Raw genomic sequence first — 19,401 nt, 5'->3', positions numbered from 1 at the left:
CATACGAGGAAACAGTTTACCTACCAATGGATTTGTATTTATGTCCATCTGCCCCATAGATTTACTCAGATTTGCCACACAGCACAGCCCTATCTGGCAGGGGAGGAGACCTTTATTCTCGTTGGTGCAGCACTTACAGGTCTTGTTTCTTTCCTCAATCAGAAGAAGATGCGGGCGCCGTACACACGGTTATGCCAGACACCAGCGGGGACAGCGTGGGCTTCGTTTGCAGGTAAGTGCCACATAATGGGCTAGTATGTGATGCAGAGGAACAAAGGGGAAGTAAAACCCATCATGGTTTGCTTCCTCTTTAAGATTATCTCTGGATATGTTTGTAAAATATACAGTATGATCATGTGAAGAATGAAATCTGTGGCTTAAAGGGGTTGTAAAGGTAAAAAAAAAATCCTAAATAGCTTACTTTACCTTAGTGCATTACTCCTTCACTTACCTCATCCTTCCATTTTGATTTTAAATGTCCTTATTTCTTCTGAAAAATCCTCACTTCCTGTTCTTCAGTCTGTAACTACACACCGTAATGCAAGGCTTTCTCCCTGGTGTGGAGTGTCATGCTCGCCCCCTCCCTTGGACTACGGGAGAGTCAGGACGCCCACTAACACACAGCTCCTTTGCTCCTTTCTCTATCTGCAACGTAGAGAGCGTCCAGACTCTCCTGTAGTCCAAGGGAGGGGGCGAGCACGACACTCCACACTAAGGTAAAGGAAGCTATTTAGGGGGAAAAAATTGTACCTTTACAACCCCTTTAACCCAAAACTCAAAATAAAAAATCCGGGGTCTGAATCAGTCTGGGTGGCATTCATGAAGACAGGGAAACGATGAGTGGGTATTCTCTAATAGCTGGATTCAGAGAGAGCGCCGCAACTTTAAGGCGGCGTAGCGTAACGTATTTACGCTACGCTGCCTTAAGTCAGAGAGGCAAGTACTGTATTCACAAAGTACTTGCCTCCTAACTTACGGCGGAGTAGGGTAAATGGAGCCGGCGTAAGCGCGCCTAATTCAAATTAGGATGAGGGGGCGTGTTTTATGTTAATGGTGGGTGACCCGCCGTGATTGACGTTTTTTTACGAACGGCGCATGCGCCGTCCGTGTACATATCCCAGTGTGCATTGCTCCAAAGTACGCCGCAAGGACGTATTGGTTTCGACGTGAACGTAAATTACGTCCAGCCCTATTCACAGACGACTTACGCAAACAACGTAAAATTTTCACATTTCGACGCGGGAACGACGGCCATACTTAACATTGGCTAGTCCAGCTATTTGATGGAATAACTTTACGCCTGAAAACGCCTTACGTAAACTGCGTATCTTTACTGCGACGGGGGCACGTACGTTCGTGAATAGGCGTATCTAGTGATTTACATATTCTACGCCGAACTCAACGGAAGCGCCACCTAGCGGCCAGCCTAAATATTGCACCCTAAGATACGACAGCGCAGGCTGACGTATCTTAGCTAGGTTTAAGTGTATCTCAGTTTGAGAATACACTTAAACTTACGACGGCGCAGATTCTGAGTTAGGTCGGCGTATCTACTGATACGCCGGCGTAACTCTCTCTGAATCTGGCCATAATACTTCACCATGATGTTTATTTTTATTTTTTTGCTTACCTTAAAGAGGAGTTCCACCCAAATTTGGAACTTCCTCTTAACCCACTCCTCTCCCCCTTACATTTGGCATGTAATTTTTTGGGGGGGGGGTGGGGGCTTCAGGAAGAGTGGGACTTCCTGTCCCACTTCCTCCTTCCTGTAGGCGACTAAGCTTAATCGCCTACAGGAAGGGGCTGCTGTAGGCGATCGCCTAGGACACGTCACAGGTCCTAGGCGATCTCCTGGCCAATTACACGGCGCAGCGCTGGGCCGCGCCGCTCGCGCATGCGTAGTGCCGCTCGCGCATGCACAGTGGGTGCCTGCCCGTCACGGCCGGGTGCCCACACTGAGAATGAAGACGCCGGCCGGGGAGGGGGGGAGAGGAACGCTGGAGCAGGTAAGTGTCTGTTTATTAAAAGCCAGCAGCTACACTTTTTGTAGCTGCTGACTTTTAATAAACATACAAATTGGCTGGAACTCCCCTTTAAAATATGATTTCCTTTTTTATAATTTTGGTTTAGCAAAATGTTTGTTTATAGCAACAAAATAAATGTTTACCAAACCCCCTGGACAGCATCGCCTGCTAGCTGAGACTACCTGCATTTCATTGCAGTATTATATTTTCTTCACAATCACATTCCCTGCACCAAGCTGGATGATGTCTCCTACCTAGGCTGTCATCATGTACAATAATAACATTTTGCATAATTATAAAACTTGCATTAAAAGATGAGTTCCTGGCACAAGAAATGAGACATGGTGGGGCTGATTTGCTAAAACTGGAAAGTGCAAAAATGTGGTATAGCTGTGGGGGTTATTTACTAAAGGAAAATCCACTTTGCACTACAAGTAAAAAGTGCAGTCGCTGGAGATCTGAGGGGGACATGCAAGGAAAATAAAAAACAGCATTTCAGCTTGCACATGATTGGATGATAAAATCAGCAGAGCTTCCGATCATTTTAGATCTACCTTCAGATTTACAGCGACTGCACTTACAAGTGCACTTGCAGTGCAAAGTGGATTTGCCTTTCGGAAATAACCCCCTTTGTCTGGTAGCCAATCAGCTTCTAACTTCAGCTTGTTGTATGAATCTTTGATAAAAGACCTGGAAGCTGATTGGTTTCTATGCAGAGCTGCACCACACTTTGCACTCTCCAGTGTTAGTAAATGCCCCCTTATGTCCCTAGCCTTGCTCTTAGGTGATAGGATTAGAATTGCATTTTCCAGAGAGCAGAGAGTTACATCTTCTGATTGTAGCTTCTCCTGCTACACAGATGACCATTGCAGATTGATAACATGAATGGTGTGAGAATATACAGCCATCAAGTCATAGAAATCACTCTGTATATTGCCTGCCCACGTAGGCTATCCTTATATGGAGCACACACAGGAGAGGGGATATCCCCTTTGGACCACCCCTTTGGCGAAAATAAATCAGTGCTGCATTAGCTCAATCCTATCCAAAAACCATCCAATCCTACAAAGCAACCCAACCCCCCCATACACCATGTTTGCCTCCATCCTTATGATCGTTAAATAGCGATATTAAGAAAACATGTAAAAAATAAATACAAATGCGATGTATTGCAGCATTGTAGAGCAGACGATGACACAAGCTCCCCCAGCCTGCCCCCGCCCCATGATAGATGTCTATTAAAAGCTGCTGACGTCAAGAAGGACGGCCATCTTTGATAAGGGCAGAGCTCCTTTTTTCCATTGAAGAAGAAGACTCGGGGAGGTCAGGATCGCTGCCTCTTACCTCCTTGCAGCTCCATCCTCCATAAGGTTATTGAATGATCTAGCCGTTACTTGTGCTGCTGGACCCCTCATCCCAGGAGAAGCAGGTAAAGGAGCCTCTCCTCTATGGACGGGAAAAGATTTCTGCTTTTATTATTCATTGTGCTAAGCTGCTTAGATGGGGAGGAAGTCCTATTATCTGACAGCTGATGCAGCCGACAAATCTGAGCTTGCTGTTTAACCTGAAGGCTGTGCGATGGTGATAAGCCGGAGCAGATTGTATGGAGGGCTCTGCATTGCTGTGTGCGGGGGGGGGGGGGGGGGGGGTCATCCTCGGATCGGTGTGTGCGGGGAGCCCGGGCTGATGGATGGGGAGCGGAGTGCGGGGAGTGCGTGGTGATGGATGGGGAGCGGAGTGCGTGGTGATGGATGGGGAGCGGAGTGCGGGGAGCCTGGGGTGATGGATGGGGAGCGGAGTGCGGGGAGCCCGGGGTGATTGGCGGAGTGCGGGGAGCCCGGGGTGATTGGCGGAGTGCGGGGAGCCCGGGGTGATGGATGGGGAGCGGAGTGCGGGGAGCCCGGGGTGATTGATAGGGAGCGGAGTGCGGGGAGCCCGGGGTGATTGGCGGAGTGCGGGGAGCCAGGGGTGATTGATGGGGAGCGGAGTGCGGGCTCTGCGCTGCCTGGTGGGCGGATTCAGCACCACGGACAGCTCCACTGCAGAGCCAGTGCGGCCATCTCCTGCACCATACTCCTCGTACAGGGATCTACACTTCATCTACTCACCACAGACAGGGGATCCACTAAGCAACATACAGGGGATTTACTAATCTTCATACAGGAGATCTTAGTGGCATATGGAAGATCTACTAAGCAGGAAATGGGACATTTACTCACCTACATACAGGAGATCTGACCAGCATAGGGGACATCTACTAAGCAGCATATAGGAGATCTACTCACCTACATACAGGAGATCTGACCAGCATAGGGGACATCTACTAAGCAGCATATAGGAGATCTACTCACCTACATACAGGAGATCTGACCAGCATAGGGGACATCTACTAAGCAGCATATAGGAGATCTACTCACCTACATACAGGAGATCTAACTGGAATAAGGGACATCTACTAAGCAGGATAGGCGACATCTGCTCACCCAAGTAGGAGAACTAACTGACATAGGGGACATCTACTAAGGAGGATAGGGGACATCTGCTCATCTACATACAGGAGATCTACTCACCCACATACCGAGGATCTACTAAGCACCATACAGATCATCTACTCACCCATGTACAGGAGATCCAACTGCCATAGAGAGATCTACTGAGCAGCATATATGAGATCTACTCGTCTATATACATTACAGGAGATCTAACTGGCATAGGAGGCATCTACTCACCTACATACAAGAGATCTAACCAACATAGGGGACATCTACTCACCTACATACAGGAGATCTAACCAACATAGGGGACATCTACTCACCTACATACAGGAGATCTAACCAACATAGGGGACATCTACTCACCTACATACAGGAGATCTAACCAACAAAGGGGACATCTATTCACCTGCATACAGGAGATATGACCAGCATAGGGGACATCTACTAAGACGCATTTAGGAGATCTACTCACCTACATACAGGAGATCTAACCAACATAGGGGACATCTACTCACCTGCATACAGGAGATATGACCAGCATAGGGGACATCTACTAAGACGCATATAGGAGATCTACTCACCTACATACAAGAGATCTAACCAACATAGGGGACATCTACTCACCTACATACAGGAGATCTAACCAACATAGGGGACATCTACTCACCTGCATACAGGAGATATGACCAGCATAGGGGACATCTACTAAGACGCATATAGGAGATCTACTCACCTACATACAGGGGATCTAATTGGCATAGGAGACATCTACTTCCCTACATACAGGAGATCTAACCAGCATAGGGGACATTTACTCACCTACATACATGAGATCTAACCAGGATAAGTGACATCTACTGACCTACATACAGGAGATCTGACAAGCATAGAGGACTTCTACTAAGCAGCATATAGGAGATCTACTCACCTACATACAGTAAGTCTAACTGGCATAGGGGAGATCTAATCACGGACATTCAGAAAATTTGACCAACATAGGGGAGATTTACTAAGCAGCATAGAGGAGATCTACTCACCTACATACAGACGATCTGACAGGCATAGGGGACATCTACTAAGCAGCCTAGAGGAGATCTACTTGCCTACATATAGATATAACTGGCATAGGGGATATCTAATAAGCAGCATAGAAGAGATCTACTCACCAATATACAGGAGAATTACTGAACAGCATAAATGGGATCTACTAAGAATCATATATGGGATCCACTGGACAGAATAGAGGTGGTCTACTAAGCAGAATAGAGGAGACCTACTAACTACAGATCTAACAGGCAGCATAGAGGAGATATACTAACTACAGATCATTCAGGCAGCATAGAGGAGATCTGATACATATTTAGGGCTTAGATAGATTGCATGATACATAAGTGCTGTTAATAGAGTAGATCTACTAATCAGCATAAAGGTAATCCACCAGGCAGCATAGAGAAGATCTGCTAATCAGCATTGAGGAGACCTACTATAGGTGATCTACCAGGCAGCATAGAGAAGATCTACTAATCAGCATTTGAGGAGACCTAGTGAACAGCATAAAGGTGATCTACCAGGCAGCATAGAGGAGATTGGATACATTATAAGGGAGTAAGTAGATTGCATGTTATATAAGTGTCGTTAATAGAGAAGATCTAAAAAGCAGCAGTGAGGAGGTCTACTAAGCAGTATTAAGGTGATCTACCAGGCAGCATAGAAGAGATCTACTAGACAGTATAGAGACAACCTACCAGGCATCACAGAAGTGATCTACTAGCCAGCATAGAGGGATCTGCTAACCATCAAAGTGGCGATCTACTAGCCAGCTACCAGGTAGATCACACCTAGAGCTGGGTGACGGTATCCTTGATCGATCTGCTTCAGCCTACTACAAATCCAATCTGTGCAGAATGGGCAGCCTGGTCAGCTGTGACTTGCAGCCAGACCTCCCTATTCAACTTCAAGGCATTGCAGTCTGCTGGGCATAATTTCATGTATGACTGACATTATATTTGGAGAGGCAGTAGGGAGGGTACGGACAGATCTGCGTAGTTACGGCTAAAAGCCTGCGAAGCTGACAGATTTTCATGCTGGGGCATTAGTAATTACTGCTGGTTTTGATTCCCACGAGTGAGAATGTGAGGGGGAAGGGGATCTGTATTAAAGCTCGAGTAAGGGAAGGGAGGAGGGGGCAAAGCCAGAGCTGCCCCTCTAGGGGGCGTTCTGGAGGTTCCATCCTACAGACGCAGGTTTGACTATAAAGAGATGGGTTTGCTGCCAGTCACATCCATACATCATGAATGTCTTGTTGGGTTCACAGTTGACGTCATGCAAGCCTCAATCCTTCTTGAAATGCTGTTCATGTGCCAATCCGTTATTTTATTAGGTGAAATACTGATTGTATAATCACCCCAAAGGGCTGTCGGGCATCGGTGAGAGTCAGTGCGTTGGCATTGTGTGCTACCTTTAATGGGCATATTGCCAATTGCCTTGAAAACAGCCATTAATCTGCAGGTGCTGGGCAAACAGATTGCTATAATTAGGAGGGGGAGAGCAGTAGTGTTGGTGATATTCTCAGGGAGGACCCCACCCCAGTAATGCGACTCAGGAATAAACTTATATTAAGGATCGCAGGGATCTGACAGTTTATTTCCCTTTTTTTTAATGGAAAATACCTTACACAGCAGCATTTTGGATTGTATATATCGATAATAAAAAAACAGCATGTCAAATATGATGACTATGCTCTTTTTCTCTCTCTCTCTCTCTCTCTCACCCACGCACTCACTCTCTCACACACACACACTCTCTCTCTTTCTCTCTCTCTTTCTTTCTCTCTCTCACACACACTCTCTCTCTATCTCTCTCTCTTTCTCTTTCTCTCTCTCTCTCTCTCTTTCTCTTTCTTTCTTTCTCTCTCTCTCTCTCTCTCTCTCTCTCTGTATATATATATATATATATATATATATATATATATATATATATATATATATATATATATATATATGTGTGTAGAAAGATATTATTCTGAGCAGTTTAGCCCAATGTTCTATAAATAACACTTTCCAAAAGATTTGTTGTATGAAAAGATGACAAGACTGTCAATGACCAGACCCAATAACATTTTTTTGATGCTTTAATTTTTGAATGTCAAATAATTATACTTGGTGTGTTTTTGTTTTTTAAGGACTTTTTTTTTATTATTATTATAGCACCACCTACAGAGGATATCATAGCTTGACATTTTTTCATATCTTTATTATTCTGCTGTAGTATACATTTAGGTCTGAAAGAATGGTACGTTGACAAGATGTTGTAGTAAATTATTGATCTCGGATGGGGACATGTAACAATAGAAATGGACAAATCAAGCCGCGATTATGACCATACATACATTAAATATGATAAGGAAGCAGATGGTATTTGATGTACACGACAGAGCAGAGGAAGGCTATGGATTATTAGAATGAAGAACACGTTGTGGGTTTTTCTTTTTTTTTTTTATGCGATGCATCATATGGTGCAACATTGCAGATGTGAGAACAGTTATCAAAGTGCAAGGCACACATAGAGGGAATGAGAAGGAACTGCAGTAATAGATATTGTGTTTTGTGTCTTCTGGTAAAGATCAATAGGTCAGCATCCAGCACAAAATTACTCCCACTGGGACACTCGGTGAATGATGATAACTCGGGAGTATTATTACCATTCCATGCAGATAGTTCACTTTTCTAATTATATAAAACCAGTGCACAGCCTGGAAATTGTAATATACAAAGGCAAAAATAAAGCAATATGATGTGTACACAGCAGAAACAACCAATCTCCTTTCACTGGTTTAAACAAGGAAAACATATCAAATAAGCAAGCCTTAGGCTTATGTATTGAAATGAAAAGCAATGTACGCAATGTACGAATTATAACAACCCGTATTGAGTTACAAGCAATTCTTTTTAATATTTCTGACTGTTCTGTGTCTGGAGAATGATCATTGTTTGCTATCGATTACTGCATTTTGCTCAGTGGCCTTTATTTAGTAAGCCTTCCTAAGGCAAGTAAACCTCCACCAGGGTTCTGTGGAACCATAGGGTTCTTCCTGAGGCTGCTAGGTGTTCTGTGAGTTGTGGCTAATTGACTTCCCATTCGATGGTGGTGTATCTACTACAGCCACGGCCGACCAAATACTGCAATGTGTTACAGGACCACAATGAGCCCAGGACTGATTGACCGAACAGTGTTCACTTGCATTGGGCATACAATGTATTGGATTTTTAGATCACTTTCTCAGATTGATATCAAGATTGCTAGGTTTCAGTACCATAGTGTGTGAAGGTGTGGAGGGGGCCAAGGCTTGCAGCACATTGGTGGGCCGTTATAACCTTTGTGTAATGAAAGAAAAGTTTAGTAAGCTTTAGAGCTCAGTGGCCTTTATTCAATAAGCCTTCATAAGGCAAGTAAACGTCCACCAGGGTTCTGTGGAACCCTAGGGTTCTTCCAGAGCTTGCTAGGTGTTCTGTGAGTTGTGGCTAATTGACCTCCCATTCGATGGTGGTGTATCTACTACAGTAATGGCAGACCAAATACTGCAATGTGTTACAGGACCACAATAAGCCCAGGACTGATTGAGCGAACAGTGTTCACTTGCATTGGGCATACATTGTATTGGATTTTTAGATCACTTTCTCAGATTGATATCAAGATTGCTAGGTTTCAGTACCATAGTGTGTGAAGATGTGGAGGGGGCCAAGACTTGCAGCACATTGGTGGGCCGTTATAACTTTTGTGTCATGAAAGAAAAGTTTAGTAAGCTTTAGAGCTCAGTGGTTTTTATTCAATAAGCCTTCATAAGGCATGTAAACCTTCACCAGGGTTCTGTGGAACCCTAGGGTTCTTCCAGAGCTTGCTAGGTGTTCCGTGAGTTGTGGCTAATTGACTTCCAATTCGATGGTGGTGTAACTATAGCCATGGCCGACAAAATACTGCAGTGTGTTACAGGAGTACGATGAGCAGAGGACTAATTGACTGAACAGTGTTCACTTGCATTGGGCATACAATGTTTTGGATATTTAGATTCCTTTCTCAGATTGATATCAAGACTGCTAGGTTGCAGTACCATAGTGTGTGAACATGTGGAGGGGGCCAAGACTTGCAGCACATTGGTGGGCGGTTATAAACTTTTTGTAATGAAAGAAAAGTTTAGTAAGCTTTAGAGCTCAGTGGTTTTTATTCAATAAGCCTTCATAAGGCAGGTTAACCATCACCAGGGTTCTGTGGAACCATAGGGTTCCTCCAGAGTTTGCTAGGTGTTCCATGAGTTGTGGCTAATTGACTTCCAATTCGATGGTGGTGTAACTACAGCCATGGCCGACCAAATACTGCAATGTGTTACAGTAGTATGATGAGCCAAGGACTTATTGACCAAACAGTGTTCACTTGCATTGGGCATACAATGTATTGGATTTTTAGATCCCTTTCTCAGATTGATATAACGATTTCTAGGTTGCAGTACCATAGTGTGTGACGATGTGAAGGGGGCCAAGGCTCGCAGAACATTGGTGGGCCGTAAACTTTGTGTAATTTAAGAAGTTTAGTAAGCTTTAGAGCTCAGATGCTTTTGAAATGTTTAATAGCTCAGTAGCTTGAATTAGATTAACTACTTGTGAACTAATTCATTCATTATTGTTTTGGCAGATGTTATAAAAAGTTAATTACATGTCCTACACAGTTAAAAATATGTACCCTTGAGCACTCGGAAGAGAAGAAGCCTGGAACACTGTTACTGGTTACTAATATTAGGATTAAATATCAATGCATGTGTAAGATGGAGACAAAGTGTAGTCCTTTCTTTTTTATTGGCTTTACATGTTGCAGTCTTCTTGTACAATTACTTTACAATTTTCTTGAGATTTTTCAAAACTATAGGATGTGAGGGCCTACCCAAACCATCCATTCAGTTTGTATCAAAGAATCAGGCCAGCACTCTACATAGTCTAAAGCAGTGGTAGTCAACTTTCTTGATATGGTGGGCCTCAAGTGAGGCCCCCAACGTCACCTTAGGGCCACACATAATATTCAGTGAATGTTCAGCATCAGAGCCAGAAGACACTTAAAAGGATATAGTGAAAGACTAATGGGATGATCCAGGAGATTTTAAGAGACTGTATACAAGATACAAGGATGGCTACAGACTGTGGATATAATACAAGAGATGGTGGGAGACTGCAGACATGGTACAGGAGATGGTCGGAGACTGCAGAGATGGTACAGGAGATGGTCAGAGGCCACAGACATGATACAATCGATGGTCAGAGACTGCAGACATGATACAAAAGAAGGTCAGAGGCCACATACATGATACAAGAGATGGTAAGAGACTGCAGACATGATACAAGAGATGGTCAGAGGCCACATACATGATACAAGAGATGGTAAGAGACTGCAGACATGATACAAGAGATGGTCAGAGGCCACAGACATAATAAAAGACATGGTCAGAGACTGCAGAATTGATAAAAGAGATGGTCAGAGACTGCAAACATGCTATAGGAGTTGTTGGAGACTAGAGATAAGCTTCAGGAGACAGTTATTGACTGGTGACATAATAACAGACTGCTATAAATCACTACTATAACAGGGCAATAGGGAAACGCAAATTAGTATCTGCAGGCATGCACATGCCCCTGGGTTATAGGTAGGGCACCAATGGTCTAAAGAGTCTAAAGATATTAGTAGCTGTTTTTGCAGAAGGTTTTAAACACAGTATTGATTTACTGAATATGGGGAAAAAAAGAGAAACTTAACAGCTTTGTATTTTATACATGTTTTATTGCACTTACCGAATTGCATTGTATCCAGAGTTATTTGTCAAATAGTCATACCTTAGATTTTCTAGGGTTTACTTCTTAGGCCCCGTACACACGGTCGGACAAAACCGATGAGAATGGTCCGACGGACCGTTTTCATCGGTTCACCTCTGAAGTGGCCTGACGGCCTGATGTGTGTACACACCATCAGTTCAAAATCCGATCAGGTCAGAACGCGGTGACGTAAAACACACGACGTGCTGAATAAAACGAAGTTCAATGCTTTCAAGCATGCGTCGACTTGATTCTGAGCATGCGCGGGTTTTGAACCGATGCTTTTCTGTACTAACCATCGGTTTGGTCCGATGGGGCAGCGGTTTCGGTTTTGAAGCATGTTTAGAAATTTTGGAAGGAAAACAGACCGATAGCCTATACACACGGTCGGTTTGGTCCGATGAAAATTAACTTCGTATACAGGGCCTTATAGTGCCACTTGAGGCAACAATGAAAGGTCTTTCCCAACTCCTGTTATACCCACCGCTAATATGGAGCCATGCCCAAAGGTATGCTGGATCATCTCCAATTGTAGATGCTAGAAAAGGAGCAGAGGAGAAAACAATCTCATCTTGTATCATGGAGGAAATGGCCTTGGCCATACCTACCAGTACAGTCTAAAGATGGCCATTGATGTACAGAATTTCAAACCAATTTTTTTAGGAAGATTCTTAGGAAAACTTATATGAAAATACTGAGCATTCCAATATTGTTTTGAAAGATTTTGTTTGCTTTTAACATTTGATTTTGGAACAGATGGATTTTACCAAATTAAAGCCACATACACTGTTAGAAATTTGTTTGTTAGAGAAAAAACACTAAGGATTAGAAAAACTAACAAACTTTCCTAAGATCTTTTGTTAAACATTCTATCAATCTGTGGCCAATTTTGAGTGATTGTAAGGTTCAATTTAAAAAAAAAAAAACATGGTATACTTACCTGCTCTATGCAATGGAATCGCACAGAGCGGCCCAATCCTCTTTTTCTGGGGTGCTCTGCCAAAGATCCTGGTTCCTCCTCTTCTTGGTATGCCACCATTGGTAGAAGCAAACAAAATATTTCAAAACAACATTGGAATGCTCTGAGTATTTTCATACGAGTTATGGTGGCACACCTGCGGGCTCGATAGACAAGCACAGAGTTGGACAGAGTGAAGGCTCAGCTAATTATAAGGGGGGTGATATTATTACTTTAAAGCGGAACTAAACCAATTGATTTAACAGTTTCAAAAAACAGTTACCGTACATTCCCGGCATGTGCCAGAAATGTCACATTGGTTGTGCTCTCGACCCAACTGTCAAACCATCCAATGGCTGGTGTAATAACTGATCACATGTGTAACACCATGGCAGTTGAAGATCAAACAGAGGCCAAGATGGCAGCTTCCTTGGCTGAAAATGATAGGAGGGATATTTTCTTCTTTAATGCAGGGAGTGCATTAGGTTACTTTCACACAGGGGCTGCCTGAGCGTTAGCGCCAAAGCGCTGCTCGTTTTAGCGGCGCTTTAGTGCTGTTTAAGCAGCGCTTTTTGCCCTATATACATCACTCCCAAACCCCCCCAAAAATGCTTCTTGCAGGACTTTTTCTAACGCCCCACAAGCACATGTTTTCAGGCGCTTTACAGGCGTTATTTCTAGCGCTAAAGTGCCTGAAAACTGCCTCAGTGTGAAAGGGGTCTTAAGGTAAAAAATGTTTAGCCTTTAGAACCACTTTATAGGAGAAGTACAGCCAAAGCTCCTTTAGCTGTACTTCTGTGAATTACAGGAGTGAAGTTCACTCCTGTAAACCGTTTTCAGCAGACATCGGGCTGCAGCCCACTGTTGGCTGATGTCACACAGCCGATCCAGGCTCGGAAAAAAATCGCAAACCATATGGATGGGCTTTTCCCACATGCCTGAACTAGTACCTGGCTCAGCCTCTCAGCAAGCCGCTGGGGGGGGGGAGGGGGCAGAGCAGAGGGTGGGTGACACCAGCTCTCTTTGAGAACCGAGTGATCGGCGGTGTTTGATTGCTCAGTTCTCAGCCTAGAAATGGTGGGGGACAGATGTAGCATTGGACCGATGCTGCATCCACCTAGGTAAGTATAATTCTAAAATCCCATACATCTCTTTTAAGGAGCATAGTTTACAGCAGTGAATCTGGCATTCACCAAACATGCATTGCAGGTGAATCTTCCAAGTGCATGTGTTTTAGGCAGACTTTACTCCCCAAACCTAAAATATCTCAAGTGCATGCAGATCTGATTGCTGAACCAAAACACATTACATTCTTTGTTATTGTGTACTTAAATAGTATCAACTTTTTGCCTTTCTGGAGGCGTTCCTGATGTATCCTGACTTGTTCCCCCTGGGAAGGCTACGTCACCAATGCCTTTCAGACACCTCTTCTGTGTATAGAGTAAGATCTCAGGAGATTTCAGGCAGTTTCTTTCCTCTGCACTGAGGACACGTAATCTCACATGATCATTTTTTTAGTTAATTCATAGATCTGTTCATACCTCCTACTCGCATAACAGATGTCATTGATGGGCCGGTTTAGAAAATGCAGAGGAGGAAGTCAGATCACGATAATGTCTGTTTTAGAAATGGTGGGGTGGGATTCCTTGCAGAGCAATGGCCCGTACTGAAATACAAAAAAGAGGTTTGCATTTACTGTGTTTATTTAAAGCGGAAGTAAACCCATCCATTTAACCAATTAATCGATTAATTGATTTTTTTTTTATTGATTAATCGACTAATTTTGATTAATTATAACGCACATACAGATCCAACTACTTTTAGCTGATCTCCTTGCAGGCTGATTCCCAGTGCAGCTACCAACCACTGGAAAAATGGATAGTAGGATACAAAAATACACAAAGGCAGCGCTCAATGGGAATAGCATTAAAACTTTAATAGTCTTCAAGTAGGTAACAAAATAAATATTGCACTGGAGATAAATTGATGTAGCTACATAAACTGTAAAAATGGTGCGAGTAATACCAAATGGTAGCAAAAGCAGTCATAAAAACATGTAGCTAAGTATGATACTGGCATAAAAATGTGTACAACGATACCATTGCTGAATCCAGATGAGGAGAGGTTAACATCAGTCCGTCGGCATGTAGATGTCCTGTAAAGAGAACTATCACAACTCCCAGTGGATGGTTGTAGAATCCCAAGTTGATAGAGGGAAGTGTAACAGCCCTTGCGTGTGGCAGATAGTAAGGTCCCGCTGGCATGCAGATATGATGGCACAGCAAAGGAGCCCTTCAGATGGACACGGCAAGCCCCTCCGGTGTCCGTGACGTCACCGGATCACCAACGCATCTCCCTGAAGGTCCGGAAAGCCAGGGGAGAGGTGAGTATCAATCAAAAGAATTTTGAACGATCAAAAAATTTTTGATCGATCAAAAAAATGTATGATTAATCGATGAATTAATAGTTAATTTCCACAGCCCTAAAAAAAAGTTAAATTTCCGGCACATGCCAGGAATGTTACACTCCCATTGGTTGTGCTCTCAACCAAACTGTCAAACCATCCAATGTCTGGTGTCCTAGCTGTTCACATGTGCAGCATCACGGCAGTTTTAGATCAAACAGAGGCCAAGATGGCAGCTTCCTTGGCTGAAAACGATGGGATGCTTTACTTCCACTTTAATGGATGCTGGCAGTTTAATATTGGGTGGGTGTGCTTTAAGTCACAGGGCTTTATTCACCACCAGTGATTGTTTGGTGAAAGTCCCATCCACAGCTTTTTAAATATGCCCCTAAAACAAGCCACAGATTATACAATTTTCTTTCTTAGTACTATGGATGGAAAGAAAGAAAATCGCTCAGATCAATTCAGTCCAACCAGCCTGCCCATACATGGATTGAATGTCGGCCATTCCCTGCTGAACTGGCCCAGATTGGATCCATCTATGGCCAGCTTGGTCTTTATTAGGAATCTTGGCACAAGACAGTGAAATGAAGCTTTTACATCTCGTTTATTTATTGGTTGTGTTAGCAAAATGTAATTAGGAGGAAAATGTTATGTAGTAATTTTCCTAGAAGCATTTAATAAATAAGGTCAGATGTATTTGCATAGTCAGCAGATCGATACACCTTCAATCAAGCTGGACATTTAAGCATTATATATATATAATATATATTACTTAAGTGTAACTCAAGCTAAAAGCTATATAGGGTTTCAGCATCAGTAAAAGAAGGAAGATACGGCCATTACTCCTGCTTTATGCATGGTATGAAAATGTCAAATCGGCAACATACATATTTAATGGATTAAATGAAGGTCAGAACTAATTCTAAGAAGGATAGTGATGCAGTAAACGGCTGCAGTGATAACTGATTCAAGCAGTTTGCCTGTGATAAGGCAGTCAGTACCCGAGATGTAATATATCTGCACTGGCCTGGATAATAAGCAGAATACAGTTTATGAAAACTGAGCAATTTGATGCAAGCTGAGCATTCAAAGTGACAGGCAAAAACAAAACCTATCATTGTTATGTAGAAGACAAATGTAAAGGAGTACTCTGGCCATGCATTAACAGTTTGCTTTTGAACTGACTCATGGGACACAGGGAAGCTGGTTTCCCTGCTCAGCCTATAGCTGCTATTATCTCCATCTTCAGAATGGCTGTGAATGTAAATCAGTGAAAATGCATGTCAGGGGTACAATGATTCTAGCATTGCCTCCCCCCTTCTTAGCCCACTTTAGCATCACCCAAACAAATTGGATTGTAAGAGCAAGTTTATCACCAGGGGATCATGTGACACGAGGCTGCAGCCCGACCAGGAATCATTTTATGACAACCAGTTTAATCTAGCTGCATAGGATTTTATTGTGATGATTTATTTATTGGTTGTGAACAAGGTCGTTGCGGCTGAAACGCGTCTACCTCTGCTGTATTTTTATCCTTATGGAGATATAATAAATTCGGACTGATTTAAAGAGCATGTATGGAGTTGCGGATTGTCTTCTATCCATGCATAGGATTTTATGTACTCTCTGATAACATGACACATTTCCCATATGTGAACCTAAACCGACTTTAGGGTCTCCGCTCTGGCTTCTATGTCCCCCATTCTGTGTGTTCCACTGAGGGTGCAAATCAGGCTAGGAGTCTGTCCTGTATGTAATCCACAGAACAAATAGAGAAAAATCCCAGCCACTGCACACTATACAAGCCTAGTATGTAGTAAATGATAGCAGCCTTAGCCTAACTCCATCCAGGCTATGTTCCCCAACATGTTTCGCCCCACCCACGGGGCTCCATGACTAAGCTTCATGGGAGGCGAAACATGTTGGGGGGGTAGGCTGAGGATTGCTATCACTTATTTATTACACAAGGGACTTGTATGGTGTGCGGTGGCTGAGATTTTTCTCTATTTGTTCTGAACATTTCACATATATTTTTAGTAGCTCAGTGACTGCTGATCAGAGTAAAGGCCCATACACACGATCCAATTTCATGGCCATAATTATCTGATGGACGTGTTTAGAGGTCGACCGATATGTTTTTTTCTCTTGCCGATACAGATGCCGATATTTAGAAATCGGGGCGGCCGATGGCCGATATGTGATGCCGATTTTTGCGGTCGATATTTTGGGCCGATTTTTGGATTGGGATGCATTGTGGAGGGGGATGGATGGTGCTGGGCGTGGGTGGGAGATGCGTTGTGGAGGGGGACGGATTGATGGTGCTGGGTGTGGGTGGGGGATGCGTTGTGGAGGGGGACGGATTGATGGTGCTGGGTGTGGGTGGGGGATGCGTTGTGGAGGGGGATGGATGAATGGTGCTGGCGGTGGGTGGGGGGAGTGTTGTGGAGGGGGATGGATGGATGGATGGTGCTGGTGGTGGGTGGGGGTGCATTGTGGAGGGGGATGGATGGAGCTGGCCGTGGGTGAGAGATGCATTGTGGAGGGGATGGATGGATGAAGCTGGCCATAGGTGGTGGGTGTGTTGTGGAGGGGGATGGATGGAGCTGGCCGTGGGTGGGGGATGCGTTGTGGAGGGGGATGGATTGATGGTACTGGGTGTGGGTGGGGGATGCATTGTGGAGGGGGATGGATGAATGGTGCTGGCGGTGGGTGGGGGGTGTGTTGTGGAGGGGGATGGATGGATGGTGCTGGTGGTGGGTGCATTGTGGAGGGGGATGGATGGAGCTGGCCGTGGGTGAGGGATGCATTGTGGAGGGGATGGATGGAGCTTTTCGTGGGTGGGGGTGCGTTGTGGAGGGGGGTGGATGGAGCTGGCCATAGGTGGGGGGTGCGGTGTGGAGGGGGATGGATGGAGCTAGCCATGGGTGGGGGATGTGTTGTGGAGGGGATGGATGGAGCTTTCCGTGGGTGGGGGATGCATTGTGGAGGGGGTGGATGGATGGAGCTGGCCATAGGTGGGGGGTGCGTTGTGGAGGGGGATGGATGGAGCTGGCCGTGGATGGGGGATGCGTTGTGGAGGGGGATGGATGAATGGAGCTGGCCATGGGTGGGGGGTGCGTTGTGGAGGGGGATGGATGAAGCTGGCCGTGGGTGGGGGATGCGTTGTGGAGGGGGATGGATAGATGGAGCTGGCCGTGGGTGGGGGATGCGTTGTGGAGGGGGATGGATGAAGCTGGCCGTGGGTGGGGGATGCGTTGTGGAGGGGGATGGATAGATGGAGCTGGCCGTGGGTGGGGGGTGCGTTGTGGAGGGGGATGGATGAAGCTGGCCGTGGGTGGGGGATGCGTTGTGGAGGGGGATGGATAGATGGAGCTGGCCGTGGGTGGGGGATGCGTTGGGGAGGGGGATGGATGGAGCTGGCCGTGGGTGGGGGATGCGTTGTGGAGGGGGATGGATGAAGCTGGCCGTGGGTGGGGGATGCGTTGTGGAGGGGGATGGATAGATGGAGCTGGCCGTGGGTGGGGGATGCGTTGGGGAGGGGGATGGATGGAGCTGGCTGTGGGTGGGGGATGCGTTGTGGAGGGGGATGGGTGGGGGATGCGTTGTGGAGGGGGATGGATGGATGGAGCTGGCCGTGGATGGGGGATGCGTTGTGGAGGGGGATGGATGAATGGAGCTGGCCGTGGGTGCGGGGTGCGTTGTGGAGGGGGATGGATGAAGCTGGCCGTAGGTGGGGGATGCGTTGTGGAGGGGGATGGATAGATGGAGCTGGCCGTGGGTGGGGGAATGCGTTGGGGAGGGGGATGGATGGAGCTGGCCGTGGGTGGGGGATGCGTTGTGGAGGGGGATGGGTGGGGGATGCGTTGTGGAGGGGGATGGATGGATGGAGCTGGCCATGGGTGGGGGATGCATTGTGGAGGGGGATGGATGGATTGAGCTGGCCGTGGATGGGGGATGCATTGTGGAGGGGGATGGATGGATGAAGCTGGCCGTGGGTGGGGGATGCATTGTGGAGGGGGATGGATGGATTGAGCTGGCCGTGGATGGGGGATGCGTTGTGGAGGGGGATGGATGGAGCTGGCCATGGGTGGGGGATGCGTTGTGGAGGGGGATGGATGGATGGAGCTGGCTGTGGGTGGGGGATGCGTTGTGGAGGGGGATGAAGATGATTGAGTTGCATTGTGAAAATGGATGAGGATGAGAGTTACATTGTGAAGAGGCTCATATCCACCCAGAGTCATCCTCATCCATTTTCACAATGCAACTCAATGCCAGCTTGTCAGTCTCAGCCAGGTGTCCCATCAAAGGAGATTAAAGTCTGCAGGGGGCACAGCAGCAGCACGATCACCTGCTGGGGAGGGGGGAGTTACTAGTCTGACAGGCGGCAGTGGCGGCTCGGGCTTGTGACATGTTTGCTGATGCTTTCTTCCTCTGCTACAGCCCGCCGACGTAGGGGGCGGGGCTGGGCGGTGCTAGTGAAACTTTCTCTTCTCCTCTATAGGGGCTGGCGCGCAGGCTATCGGCGGCACGGGTAAATTCATTTCATGTGCTGCTGTAGGTGGAGCAGGGCACTGGAAAGCAGGTTTAATGTGGCAGCCGAAAATCGGCCTAATTTTCACAATAATCGGCCGATCTCTTAAAAACTGCCAAATATCGGCCGATATTT

At 45.6% G+C, this 19,401-nt stretch overlaps 1 protein-coding gene across 2 annotated transcripts in view; it reads left to right on the top strand.

Moving 5' to 3' along the window:
- The first annotated feature begins 3,308 nt into the window (after nt 1-3,308).
- Nucleotides 3,309-19,401, top strand: part of SNAP25 (synaptosome associated protein 25) — a 167,651-nt gene continuing 151,558 nt past the window's right edge. Inside the window, exon 1 of one of the 2 annotated variants that reach the window (XM_040351310.1) lies at nt 3,309-3,453. The gene's annotated coding sequence lies outside the window, so the exon portion shown is untranslated. The remainder of the gene's footprint in view (nt 3,454-19,401) is intronic. The other variant, XM_040351309.1, reaches the window with a different exon arrangement.

This window comes from Rana temporaria, chromosome 4 (genome assembly GCF_905171775.1).
Source record: "Rana temporaria chromosome 4, aRanTem1.1, whole genome shotgun sequence".
Lineage (NCBI taxonomy): Eukaryota > Metazoa > Chordata > Amphibia > Anura > Ranidae > Rana > Rana temporaria.
This window is presented reverse-complemented; position numbering and strand designations above follow the sequence as displayed.